Raw genomic sequence first — 13,112 nt, 5'->3', positions numbered from 1 at the left:
TGGTATTGACAAAGGTAGGTCCAAGAACCAGCCTGGACTCATTCCGTGGCAATGTGATGACACACACACACACACACACACACACACACACACACACACACACACACACACACACACACACACACACACACACACACACACACACACACACACACACACACACACACACACACACACACACACACAAGATCTTCTTCAGGCTGTGTGATTCAGAAGTTATCATGACCTGTGTGTGTGTGTACGTGTGTGAACCCTACCATTGGTGATAAACTGTGCATTGCAAAGCAAGTGTAGACAGCATCAACCCCGACGGCGATGTGGTCAGTAATCTTGAAGTGTAAATGTGTGGTGGTGATGACAGTGTTGCCTTTGGACCATGCTTTGGACTTGAATCGGCTCCATCACACTGTACGCAGGTGGTGTTTGGTATAGCCAGCTCCATCAGGCCTCTGTGTTGTTGTCATGAGCTGTTGCCCCGGCTGCTGCTGCTGCTGCTGCTGCTGCTGCTGCTGCTGCTATAGCGCTCTGGAGACCTGCCTGCCTGCCTCTCCCAAACAGCTGCTTCTCATAAAGATTTCATCCTCCCTTCTCTATCCCTCCGTCCCCTCTGTCCAGCGCCGCAGAAAACAGCTTACATCATGACATCACCACCACCACCACCATCCCCTCGCTTGTTCTTCCCCAGGCTGCTCTCTTTTACTCTCTGTCATTTCAAAAAAATACCTAAAAAGGGCAAAGTTGCTCGCGGCCCACGCTGCATTTCACAGTTATCAGGACATGGGAGTCAAATACGGAGAGAGCAAACCGAAAAGTGGCAGCTCCTAAACCGCTTCTCATGCTTGTGAGTGCGGTTTTTACGTAAAACCGGGACAAGGAGAGAACATGATAGCTGAAAATGGGAATGATATACTGTAAAGAAGGAGAGATTATTCATTTTTCTTCTTTTTCTTTCTGTGCTCAGGCTGAGCTGAGGACCCTACCCCCCTCCCTACAAGATGTGGCTGCCTATAGCATGTGCCAAAGCTTTGCCTGTGATCAATTTAACGCCCCACTGCACATTTAGTCAGCTCTTTCTAGAATGGCAAAACTTGGCCGCTTCTTTTCTCCGCGTCCTTCACTGTTTTATTCCTCCCTTTGATTCTCTCTCTTTCATTCCCACTTAGTCTTGGAGTTGCCGGGAGAAAAGGATGATAAAGGAGGGAGAGAAGGATGGGCAGCGAGGAGGACGGAGGGGTTCTGCTTTCTAATCCTCAGCCCCTCTTTTCTCTTTCTTGCTGAGTTGAAGCATGTCCCGCGCCCTGCGCAGATGTGGAGCAGAGATTATTCATGTACAGCCAATTTGTTTCCAGCTCCGCAGGGTTGCCAGATTCTGACATGAAGTGTTTGGTTTGAGCAATATGGGGATTTCACAATGACTGACATGCTGCCTTGACCTCGCAGGCTTTTGGAAGGGCTTTGCCTGGTTCCCATTGAAGTAGAAAAGGAAAGGTTGATGGTAAAGGAAGGGATGTATGGAGGGGAGGAGGGGAGGGAGGGAGAGGGTCGGGCAAATAAACAATGGAATTTTATCTGGACTCGGCAGTCTCCCTCTCTCTCTGTTTCTGTTTCTGTGTCCTGTTCAGGGCCCCCGCTGCTTTCCCAAGCTGATTTCATAGCAAGGCCTTGGACATGGGCCAAACAGGCCAGCTCTATAGCAATGTCCACACTCACACATTTTCAATTGAAAACAGTGCATAATAAATGAAAAAGAAAGATCTTGACCCAGCTGAGCCTGGATGAACATTTTAGCTCCAAGGAATCTCCATCAATCCTAACATGCCTGAAAATGCAGATCACATGAACATTCACACACACACACACACACACACACACATAATGGTGTGTGTGCTGCGTGTGTAAATAAGAAGCAGATTGACTTTTCTTCAGTTGGTCACCTAAGTTGAAGCAGAAATGCTACAACTGAGACACAACAACTTGCGAATGTGAGAGCAGAGATTTCTTCGCTTGGATTGATGACGAACTGAATGGAGCGCGAGGCGGTCAAGGATATGTCATAACTTAAACAGTCCAATCAGGAAGCAAACAGGAGTGTTTGCGTCATCTTTTCCAAAAGTCTCAGTTTCTGCCAAATCCAGTTTTTGTACGGAGATGGGACCATGAGCATTGCCAAATGTTTCTGTTTTAGGGACTTAAAAGACTGCATTGATGACAGGCGTGAAAGTAAAAGTTACGCATTTTTAATTATTTCCATAAATGTGGCCTTAACATATGTGTGGGCGTACTGAATATCTGTCCCATGCAAACAGATAGCGTGTTTACGAAACTGAATGTATCCATTTTGCCTGCCTGTCATGTTTACTCCTCTCTCATCCTCATTTCCTAATCTCCCTGACTGTATTCTCAATCTATCACACACATTTCTCTGCTCTCAGCTGGCTTTCCTTATCTTTCCGTTCTATATCTGAACAGAGACCGTGGGGATCTGCGTTGTATGATGTGCAGTGGTAAAGATGCCTATCAGCTGGCCTTTGGGGGCAAAAGACAAGCACAAGCACACACACGCACACACACACACACACACACACACACACACACACACACACACACACACACACACACACACACACACACACACACACACACACACACACACTGTACTCCTGCTGTGCTCCGTCCTCTTGCCCCTCCACTTCTCCCCCTTGCTCCGTCTATTGTTAGGAGAGGATGGACGTGAGACAGCATTGAAACTGGGATAGCAACAGAGGCAGACAGGAATACAGGAGGGGGACACCACAAACAATTAATTTCTCCCAGTATATTTCTTTTGCTTATCAACCCACTCTAAATATAACATAAGTATCCATTGTTGTGTTTCTAACACGTAGCATTTCTTGTTATTGTGGTCGTCGTTTATAACTGAGACCCTTGACGGCTTGGGTGTCTGCAGACTGTCCCGCTGGGAAGCTGGAAGAATGGGCCAAAATATTACCTCAGACAATGTATAAACAAACCTTAATTATAATTGGGGCCACAGAGAAAGCCACTGTGGGTGTAATTATGGTACAACGCACAACCAAGAGACACAGGATTTAGGAGGCATCTTATCCTTAAAATGAATAGTTATTTTACTTGTTTGTGCTTGTGCACGCAAAGGGACAGGAAATGTGTTGTGCTGCAGGAAGTCGGGGTAAGACTGACCTCCTGTGTCTCCTCAAATGAAGTCAGACATAGCAACTTTTCTTGCTTGCAAATTCCACCACTTACAGTAAGATCTCGAGTTCATCGTTGATAAATGGGACGACTCTGACTACCACAAGGTCAGAGCGGCAGCAAAACGGAAGGAAAACTTCAGACTAACTCAGCAAAATCCTCCTAAGAGTCCTTCTCACTCGATTCACCTGTCAGAGTTTACAAATGAGTGTCCCGTAACAGTTTAACCACAGGCTTTTAATGGGGAGGGGTCTCCTTTTCCCTTTGGAGTTTGTGGCTTCCATTCCACGTTCCACTGACTGCAAATGGTGCAGCTTCCAGGCTAATGATGCACTGAGCTCTGGAGGGTGATAAGCCCTTCCTTCTAGAAATAGGACTTTGGAGCCTTTGACTCTGTTACACTGATACAAGGTGAAAATGAAGTGGATGATTTCAAAACATTTGAAGGCCAGAGACCTTAAAATAATAACCAAATAATAATAAAACTTAGACTGGTGTGGTGGAAATTTGGATTATAAAATAATTAGAGAAAAAGACAAGATCTACCCAATAAGAGGAGGAAAAAGAAGTGGAGGAGGGTGAATCTGTCTTGGAGGCAGAGCAAACAAATCTCTCTCTATCCCCCCATCTGGGAAAGGGTGTCATGTTTCCTCTCCTTGCAGAGGTGGGGCATCTTTCCTTGTGCTCCCTCCCACAGACATGTCAGCCCCTCCTCTCCCCCCACCAACAGAAAGCTCCCATCAGCAGAGCTCCTGACTCATCCCCAGTCTGCTCCCAATTACTGCTGCTGGCTCCAAAGGCCGGGGGCCCATGCCAACTCATCCCAGGATCCCGCTTTTAAACAGCTCTCACTTTGGCCTACATAACCAACAGTGCCTCTGTCAAATCCAAAGAAAAAATCCACATTTGGTACATCTGCAGCTGAAACACCGCTCCATTTCCAGCCAAAATCCAGTAGTCAGGCACCAACTTCACACGGTCACCCACCAGGTGTGTGGTGGTGAGAAAGTAGCAGGGTTCAAACTGCTCTTTTTCTTCCCCATGTGCCCACATTACTACTTTGAATACTTTTCACTTGTACAGTCAAGTGCAACAAAAGTGCTTTTAAAGGGGACGTAATATGGACATTTTTTGAAGCCCCCCCCCCCAAAAAAAGGTGTCTTCTAGTGATGTGAATTTGCATAATACCAACCCTACCAGGTACTGGTACAAGGGGCGGGGCGAGGCAAGCAGTGGTTCATTTGCATTTAAAGGGACAGGCACTGAAACCAGCCGTTCTGAACAGGGCTGTTTTAAAGAGTATGAAAAGAGCTGTGATGTTTGATCCTTGGGGTATTTTGACCAAAGCATGTCAAAGACATGTCTTTAAGACACCTGGGAACTATTTTGATTTTTGGAAAGGGGGCATAATATGTCTCCTTTAAGGGAAACCAGATACTGACTTTTCCCACCAGACTTTACATTTGCCTTTGAGCGTGGCTGTTCATAACAAGCATTAATGCCTTTAGACATGGCTGAGTGGCTTGCTGCGTGAACTAGTTTATGATACAACCTTAAACTTGAATTAAAGCTTGAGAAAAGATGAATTCTTTACATTTTTTATGTCTAGATCTGTAAATATTTTGCATCATTTGACATAACTACATCTTGCACAGCCATGATCAATTATTTCCATCCATAGTGTTTTAGCCATGCTAGTGATATGGCTGAAGGCTGTGCAAGATGTAGTTACATCTGTTGCTACAGTAAGTTGTTTATATCATGTTTGGGTAAGATTGATCTATCACAACAAATGGATTGCTTTGAAGTTTTCTAAGATGTCCAACTTTCCTTACGTAGCCTACATACTACTGGTTTTCATTGTGCCCTGACTTTTCCTATTGGCCACCTAATGTCAACATTCATGGTTTTGAATGAAATATCTCAACAATTATTGTATAGAATAGTTCCATGAAATTTGGTAGAGACATTAATATGCCCTTGATTGATTCATCAAGCATGCCAAACTAAAATGATTATCTTCAAACAATGTGTTGTGTTTAACAGCATTAGCATTGTTATTATGAGAATGTTAGCATGCTGACCTGACTTATTCACAGTGTTTAGCTGTGCCTCCAAACGTCTTGTTGGTTTGTGAAGTTTCCACTTATTTCTATGATTTGCGAAAGATCTTTATTCCTCTAGTCACGTTGGATAATAAACTGAAATCTCTCCTCACCCTTGAACATTTTCTGTTGTCAGCTCCCTTCCTTCCAAAGAATAATTAAAGCACATCGTGGGCTCATGCGTCAGTGAGAGACAAGACCTTGGTGTAGATGCACCTGCGGTTGCAGCGCTGTGGTTGCAGCGAGCATAAATCATCACTGACAGAGTAAGTAAGGCCACTGACAGGAAAGCCTGACAAACAAAAGAAGCCAAGGAGCTCTTCCTGGCAGCGAGCCTTGCTGTTTGGCCGGCAGTGATGAGTTTCAATAGATGAGGTCATTTATTGACAGATGCAGGTAATATGCCAGGTGACAGGCTCACGCGCCTACTGTCATCTGCATCCACAGCTGTATTCACATGGCCCTTTAACACAAGGTGTGACTTTAACCTTAGCAGCAGGGTCAACAACACCCAGAGGGACTGAATCCAACAGACCTGAGGAAGCGTCATTAAACACACCGTCAGTCAGAGGGATAATACTGCTCCCTACAGTGAACAGTATTTACAGCTACCTGAAATTACACTGTGATGACACACAAATGTGGGATTCCTGAGCACGATGGCAAAACCCCCCCTCTCTCTGAAACAGGCTCTACCACAGTGAGTGGACCTACAGATCCTTTCAACAATAACCTGGCTTCTTTAGCACACTAACATTATTCTCTGGGCCCCAGATCAAATTTCTCCTCCAAGCCACAGTCTCTGAGCTGAGCTCCAAAGCCAAAATCCTCTCCTCTCCTTCTCCTTCCTGTCTCCCCCCACCGCCCCCCGCCCCCTTCACATTTTAAGGGTTCCACTTGAGAATTCCCACCACAGCTCCCCCATCCCATCCCTGCTCCCCTGCTCCCCTGCTCCGCTGCACGCCTGCACAGAAACAGATTTTTATAATTCGCCCGCCGATCCCCGCGGGAGCCCAACAAGGCGAGAGCTTGGGAAAGTGCTCTTCCGGAGTATAAACTCCAGAGTCAGAGTCAGAGCTGACGTTTTTGACCTCCACACACCCCGTGACCGACAAACTGTGAGCATGGGCCAAGAAGACCGCCAGTGGACAAAAAAGTGAGTGAAATGGAGAGGGGTGTTTAGCACAGCCGAAGCAAGCCAAACTAAACTGGTCCAAAGATGCGCGTTTTCCATCATCATCATCATCTCCTCAGGAACCTCAGGACAAATTGTGCTCAACACATATAATATGTTTTTTTCTAAGCAGCAAGCAAAGCATCATCTAATTAGTTTACTTTTTTTGCACTCTCACACTGCATCTCCAGCTTAGTCTGTTGCTATAGTGACTTTAATTGTGAAGCCCTTGTGACACATGATCTAGAAAAGTGCTTGAACTCACTTTCTCACTTTCATGAGGTGGCAAACATTTATCGTACATTAAATGTATTTGTTTTTCTTCTTGTCAGTTTATCAAAAGTATGTGACAGTAAACATAAGAGCCACTCAGATTTATACAAAAGACTGTTGTTGACATACTGACAATACTCTCAGCAGCTACAACTATACACAAATACATAGCAGTACAACAAAGGATAAGATTATTGTATCATTACACTGGAGACAGACAAAGAGAAAACTACCACTTTCCTGACTGGAGACCTTAACAAGACAGTGTTTGGATAGGATTCGGTCTGATCAAAGCTCCTCTGTGTCTGCAACGTGTCTGGTGTATCTACTCATTAAGTTGTTACACTCGGATGAACCTCCAGACAATGTTTTAATTCTCATTATAGAGTGGATCTCTAAATTGACAGGTAAACAACATTCTTCTCATTCTCGGTGAGAAGAGAAGAGAAGAGAAGAGAAGAGAAGAGAAGAGAAGAGAAGAGAAGAGAAGAGAAGAGAAGAGAAGAGAAGAGAAGAGAAGAGAAGAGAAGAGAAGAGAAGAGAAGAGTGGAAGTCCTTACATGATTCAGAGGTCACTGGTCTTACAGTTTTTCCATCTCAAATACTACACAGACGAGCTGCACATAACCAAACTAACAAAGCGTGCGGTAACCTTTTCCCATTTTGCTTGGAATGCTCATCATAACATGGCAACCCGAGCCTAAATCAACGAGCTGTACAGCCACATTAGAGTTACACTTTGAACCCAGATGGACACATTCCTTTCCAGACGGCAGCCTTCCATGCATACAATGCTTTTTTCCCCCCAAGCTGGCGATGTTCAGCAAAAAAAGACCAAACGAATGTTCATGTGCAGGTACAGCACAGTGCGTCAGTGGATGCTCGAGTGTGTGCGAGCATGCATTTGTAAACATGTCTGAGCTTGTTATGATCTATATTTCATGTATTTCTGTATGTTCTAGAGTGTGTGTGTGTGTGTGTGTGTGTGTGTGTGTGTGTACAGTACATGGATGCCGCTACCACCACACGCTGTGGGCACAAGCTGCCAAAACCACACCAATCTGGCAACGCTAGTGGATGGTCTTGGATCAGCAATGGACAATCGTCCAAGCCCACATCTAATAGCATGCCATCAAACTGGGGCTGACGTTCTATTTGCGCCTCTCTCCAGACCGGACCCCGCCAGTCACTAACATTCTGTACTGTAGACTGTGTAAATAACGCAGCAGGCAGGGATTCAGTCTGCCATGTCCTGTTAAATGTCCCAATTAGAGTCGCAGCAACCGCTCCCCCCCCCTCCCAAGCTATGGTCCCGTTTCTTTTTAATGCCACTCAGACACTTAGCCGAGTGAAACTGCCAGTCAGAGCAACAGCTTGCAAGCGATGCGTGTGTAGGTATCTGTGTGTGTGTGTGTGTGTGTGTGTGTGTGTGTGTGTGTGTGTGTGTGTGTGTGTGTGTGTGTGTGTGTGTGTGTGTGTGTCGGGGTTAAGGGTGCATCTAATGAAAAAAACATGGCCAGCTGCCAACTGGATAAATACCAGTGTGATGGAATGCATTATCCATGCATGCATGTATATGTGTTGGTTTGACTTGCACTTGCAGGGACAGGGTTAGGGGTGTCTGACATGGTACGCATTATCCATGCATCTGTGTGTGTGTGTGTGTGTGTGTGTGTGTGTGTGGGTGTGGGTGTGGGTGTGTGCGAGGGGGTCAGGGGTGTTTTTGATCCTGAGTAAACCCATGGCCATCTACCAACATCACAGACAATACCCCCTACCCATATTTTTTGAAACAAGAAGAATTCTTTCACCATCACCACAGGACACATTTTTTCCCCCCGAGCGTGTCACCGTGGTAACAGCAGCAGCTCGGGGACGGCAGGAGATTGGCCCAGTGGGGTCTTTAGGTTTCAGGCCGCCCTGCAGAGTGCCTGTCAAAAGCCAGTTCCTGTAAGAGGAGGGGTGGACGGGGCTGTAACCTCCTAAAGCCCTGCTGTCACTTTTCTGAGCTGAGAAGAATGGAGAGGACAGATGTCACTGGTGGCATCTGCCTACACACAAACACACACACACACACACACATGGATTCAAAAAGAGAGCGTGCAAGACTGCACAGGTTTGTTATCAAACCACTGAGGAAGTTCCACCAGCAAAAGTCACTCTGCTTTCACATGACAATAGTAACATGTGCACAAACTAGAATGAATGAACACATACACACAGGCATCGATAGTTAACTGTCTTGTAAATTCAGCCGCATGAGGCTAAACACTGTTTTCCTGGATGAATTTGCACTCTGCACTCCGTGACTCATACCAATCATCAAAACTGATTTCTTCTTCGCCTCAGCATGATTCCAAGAAAAAAAGAAAATCACAAGTTGATTCGGTTGAGAAACACGACAGACTTGTCACGACACAAAACATCTGGAGTGTGAATGTTTCTGTGTTTTCCTCCTCAAAAAAAGCAAGTTGATGCACACTGATGAAACAGTTGTGGTAGAAATCATGAGTCACAGAGAGTGAGAAGATGAATGAGCTTCGAATGATAATTCCAAGAATATGAGTGTGTCGATGTTTTTGGCGAGAAGGACAAGAAATGAATCAGTGAAACGAAGGAAATTAGAAACAAATACACTATGAGTGTGTGTCTGTGTGTGTGTATGCGTGAGTAAAAGACTGAGGCATTGAGAGCATGAATAGTATTGTGAGTGGTGGATGTAAGGTCACAAACACCACAGTGCACATTGTGTTGAGCAGCAGTCATGCAGACACTTAGCCTCTGCCCCTGACTCAGAATGTAAACAACTGACCCAAGTCTGACAGACCTCCATGTGTGTGATAGTAACAGACACACACACACACGCTTACACACACACAGTGGCTCCACACACCAGAGCCCCTTTACAGGACTGCAACCTACTTATTACAACCTTGCTGACCGGCAGACGTCTCTATCTCCAACTCCATAAACCTCTCCACAGCACCGGCCTGAGAGGCAGCCAGCCTCAATTCAATAAACTCTCTCTCACACACACACACACACTGAGTTAAGCAAATACAATGCAAGGACAGAAAGACACAGGAGACAGAGAGGTCAGGAGGAATGTTGATTTGTACTCTATAAAACTTTGCCACTGAAAATAAAACCGTCAATACGAAACGTAATCGGCAATACAAATGTTCCAAAATCGGAGAAAAACTCTACAGCTGCTATTCCAGTCAAGCAGATTAAATCAGTTGTTTCAATGGATCTTATTCTTGGAGTTAACAATTACCCCCAAAACAGGCTGTAGTGAAAGGCCTGAGGAAAGCACTGAGATGGATTATGCAGGCTGATTGATAACCATCTCTGAAGGGTCAGGGCTTTAGAGGACGGAGCCAGTCCTGTTGCACTATGGGGTGACAGCAGCAACAGAGCATCACTCATCCATCTCTCACCAGGAGAAATGATTGATTCTTGACACACATGCACAGATGCAGGAGTGTGTATTAAATTTAAAGGTGCCACTAGTGGCACTGTAGAGTGATATTTTGATGATTTGAAAAGGTTCTGATGAAAAGGTTCATCCAACATGTTGCATATATGCATGCCACAGGCAGAGATGTGACATACAACATATTATTTTTTCTGATCAAATGAGGAAATGGTGCAGTGGACATTCCTATCTTGGCAGAAGAAACGTCACATTATTTGCTTGTCAGTAATCAGCTAGATATTTATGTTTAGGTGGTGTCACTGTTAATGAGTGGCCTGGCGGCTTTTTATAGCCATTTCCTTTAATCAGTCGACGATCAGATAGCAGGGGCCCTGTGACGTCTTTTCCATTCATTCATCTGTCGATAAAGACTGACTCTGTATGTTGTGCTGTGTTTGTCTGTGTGTGTTCAGTCATTGTGACTGTTGCTGCCCCATGCTAATTGCCCACTTTGTCTATATAACCCAAACAGAAAAGGGAAATGGAAATGTCACTTTTTGAAGGCTCTTTAACATATATTTGGGTGTTTGTCTTGCCTTTCGGCCCCCAAAATGTAAGAATTGACAACATAATCTGTAATGTGCAGGCTAATACCACCCCTACCTGGGACCAGTAGAAGGGGTGGGGCGGGGCAAGCAGTGGTTAATTTGCATTTAAAGGGACAGGCACTGAAACCAGCCGTTCTGAACAGGGCTGTTTTGAGAGGATGAACAGAGCTGTGATGTTTGATCCTTGGGGTATTTTGACCAAAGCATGTCACAGACATGTCTTTAAGACACCTGGGAACTATTTTAATTTGTGGAAAGGGGGCATCATATGTCTCCTTTAACTTCAGTCATTACACACTCATCAGCGTACATCAGATTGATCATTCATTAAACTGTTTACAAGTTACAAGATTCCAGGTTCAATTCAAAGCCAACCACAAAGAGTCAATAACGTCTCTGTTATTCGTCATCACTTGGAAAGCTGAGTGTTAGTGGAGCCACCTGAGGCTGAACTCCTCTGTCCTCCCTGTGGAGGTTTCCACCCCGGCCTGCCTCCTCACAACAACACAGGCGCTGGGACTGTGCATGAAGAGGTGCCTTTGTTCATAGTGAAGAATGCTCATCTCACTGATCCTGTCCTTCTCTCTCTCTCTCTCTCTCTCTCTCTCTCTCTCTCTCTCTCTCTCTCTCCCGTTTACAAGCCCAGTCAGAATGTGATGATTTTAGTGTGCAGCGTGCACATACAGAAGGTCCAGATGGTCAACAAACCATCCAGCTACATGTTTTCCTTAATAAGCAGATGGAAACCGGCAACCGCCGAGTGTGCATGTGTGTGTGCGCGTTTGCCCTCACGTGTGCCGAGTTACTTCAGCGAGCCACAGATGAGTCTCTAGTGGGCAGCTGTAATGAGCTTAGCGCAGACAGTTCAGACCGGCTACTTGAGCAACAGTCGGTGCGTACTTTCACCTGGAGCCACGGCAGTCCACGATGAAATATGGCTCAAATAAACCACTAAACCACATCCTAACATTTACAATCCAGAAGCACTGACACACACGCCTGCTGCCCCATTCAAAGCTCACACACATGGATGTACATTTAGACAGCAGATTATGTGAGCAGACTGAGCATAAAGATGGATCCTGAAGCAATATGAATGGTTTTAAACTGAGTTGATTCATTTTTATAAGGATTAAAAAAGTCCAACACAGTGTATACAAAGAAATCATGGTTTTTACTACGACTCTACTGAATTAGTTTTTGAGAAAGAAAGACAGAAACACACACACACACACACACACACACACACACACACACACACACACACACACACACACACACACACACACACACACATGGGTACACACACACAGATACTCTTTAACTCTTCACATTACCTTTCTGAGCTGGGTGAGCCCTGATGAAGTGCTCCTGGAGTAGTTTCTCATTTTGCGTAACCTGACCCCACAGAAGAAGACAGCATCCACTTGCATGGTTCCTTTCCTTCAGAGAAGAAGTTTGCCTCCCCCCTCCCTCTCTCTCTCTCTCTTCTTCCTCTCCTTCTCTCCTCTTTTGGCTTTCACACCCTTTCCTCCTGCGTCCTCCGTCTCCTCTCACTCAGCATAGCCCCTGCCTGCATGCACAGAGAAGGACACAGAGTACGGCTCAGCTCCGAGTGCACAGAAAGTTTGAAAAAGGCACAAAGTCAGGGAAATCCCTCCTCCCGTCCGGCCTACTGCAGGGGAAAATGTTTACAGCTCTCTCTCAAACACACACTCACATACACACACACACACTCACTCACTCACACGGACTCCTATCTCTGAATGACGAGGGCTCCTTCTCTCTCTCTCTCCCCCTCTCAAACTTTTCCCACCCCTCCTTCCCTCATGCTACCCCCCTCCTCTTTTCCCTTCCTACCTCCCTCCTTCTCCCCTCTCTCTCCTCCCTCTCCATTTTCCATCATCACCCCCCCCCCTCCACATCCCCTCCCACCCACCTAAACCCCCCACTGCTGAACTAATCTGCAGCTGGCTGGGCGATTGGAGCTCTGGTTGCTGGGGAAACCAAGTGTCCTGCTCAAGAGAGAAAAAAAAAGAATGGAGCAGGAAGGGGCAACGCTGAGCACGACTGAATACATAAATAACAGCCTCCTACGGGAGCATATTAAACAAGCCCGAGGGCCACTGGTGCTATCTCAGCGAGGGGACAACATGTTCATCTAGTTATCTTCTCTACTTTTAGTTTACTGGTTCACATGTGCCAGCAACACCAGCAATTACAGCAAGCAAAGCTGAAGCATCAGAGGTGAATGCTGTGTGTGTGGCGACAAGATGGTTTGACAGTTTTTTGGGTGTATTACCTCAGACCACCTCTCAGTGACT

General features: G+C 45.7%; 1 protein-coding gene across 1 annotated transcript in view; it reads right to left on the bottom strand.

Annotated features, from left to right (window-relative positions):
• LOC310988013 (DENN domain-containing protein 2A) overlaps window positions 1-12,532 on the bottom strand; it is a 39,019-nt gene extending 26,487 nt beyond the window's left edge. Inside the window, exon 1 of the mRNA XM_083974495.1 lies at window positions 12,126-12,532. The gene's annotated coding sequence lies outside the window, so the exon portion shown is untranslated. The remainder of the gene's footprint in view (window positions 1-12,125) is intronic.
• Between the last annotated feature and the right edge of the window lie 580 nt (window positions 12,533-13,112).

The sequence above is a fragment of the Trachurus trachurus genome, assembly GCF_905171665.1.
Source record: "Trachurus trachurus genome assembly, chromosome: 6".
NCBI lineage: Eukaryota > Metazoa > Chordata > Actinopteri > Carangiformes > Carangidae > Trachurus > Trachurus trachurus.
The sequence above is the reverse complement of the archived record's forward strand: the minus strand, read 5'-3'. Positions and strand labels throughout refer to the sequence as shown.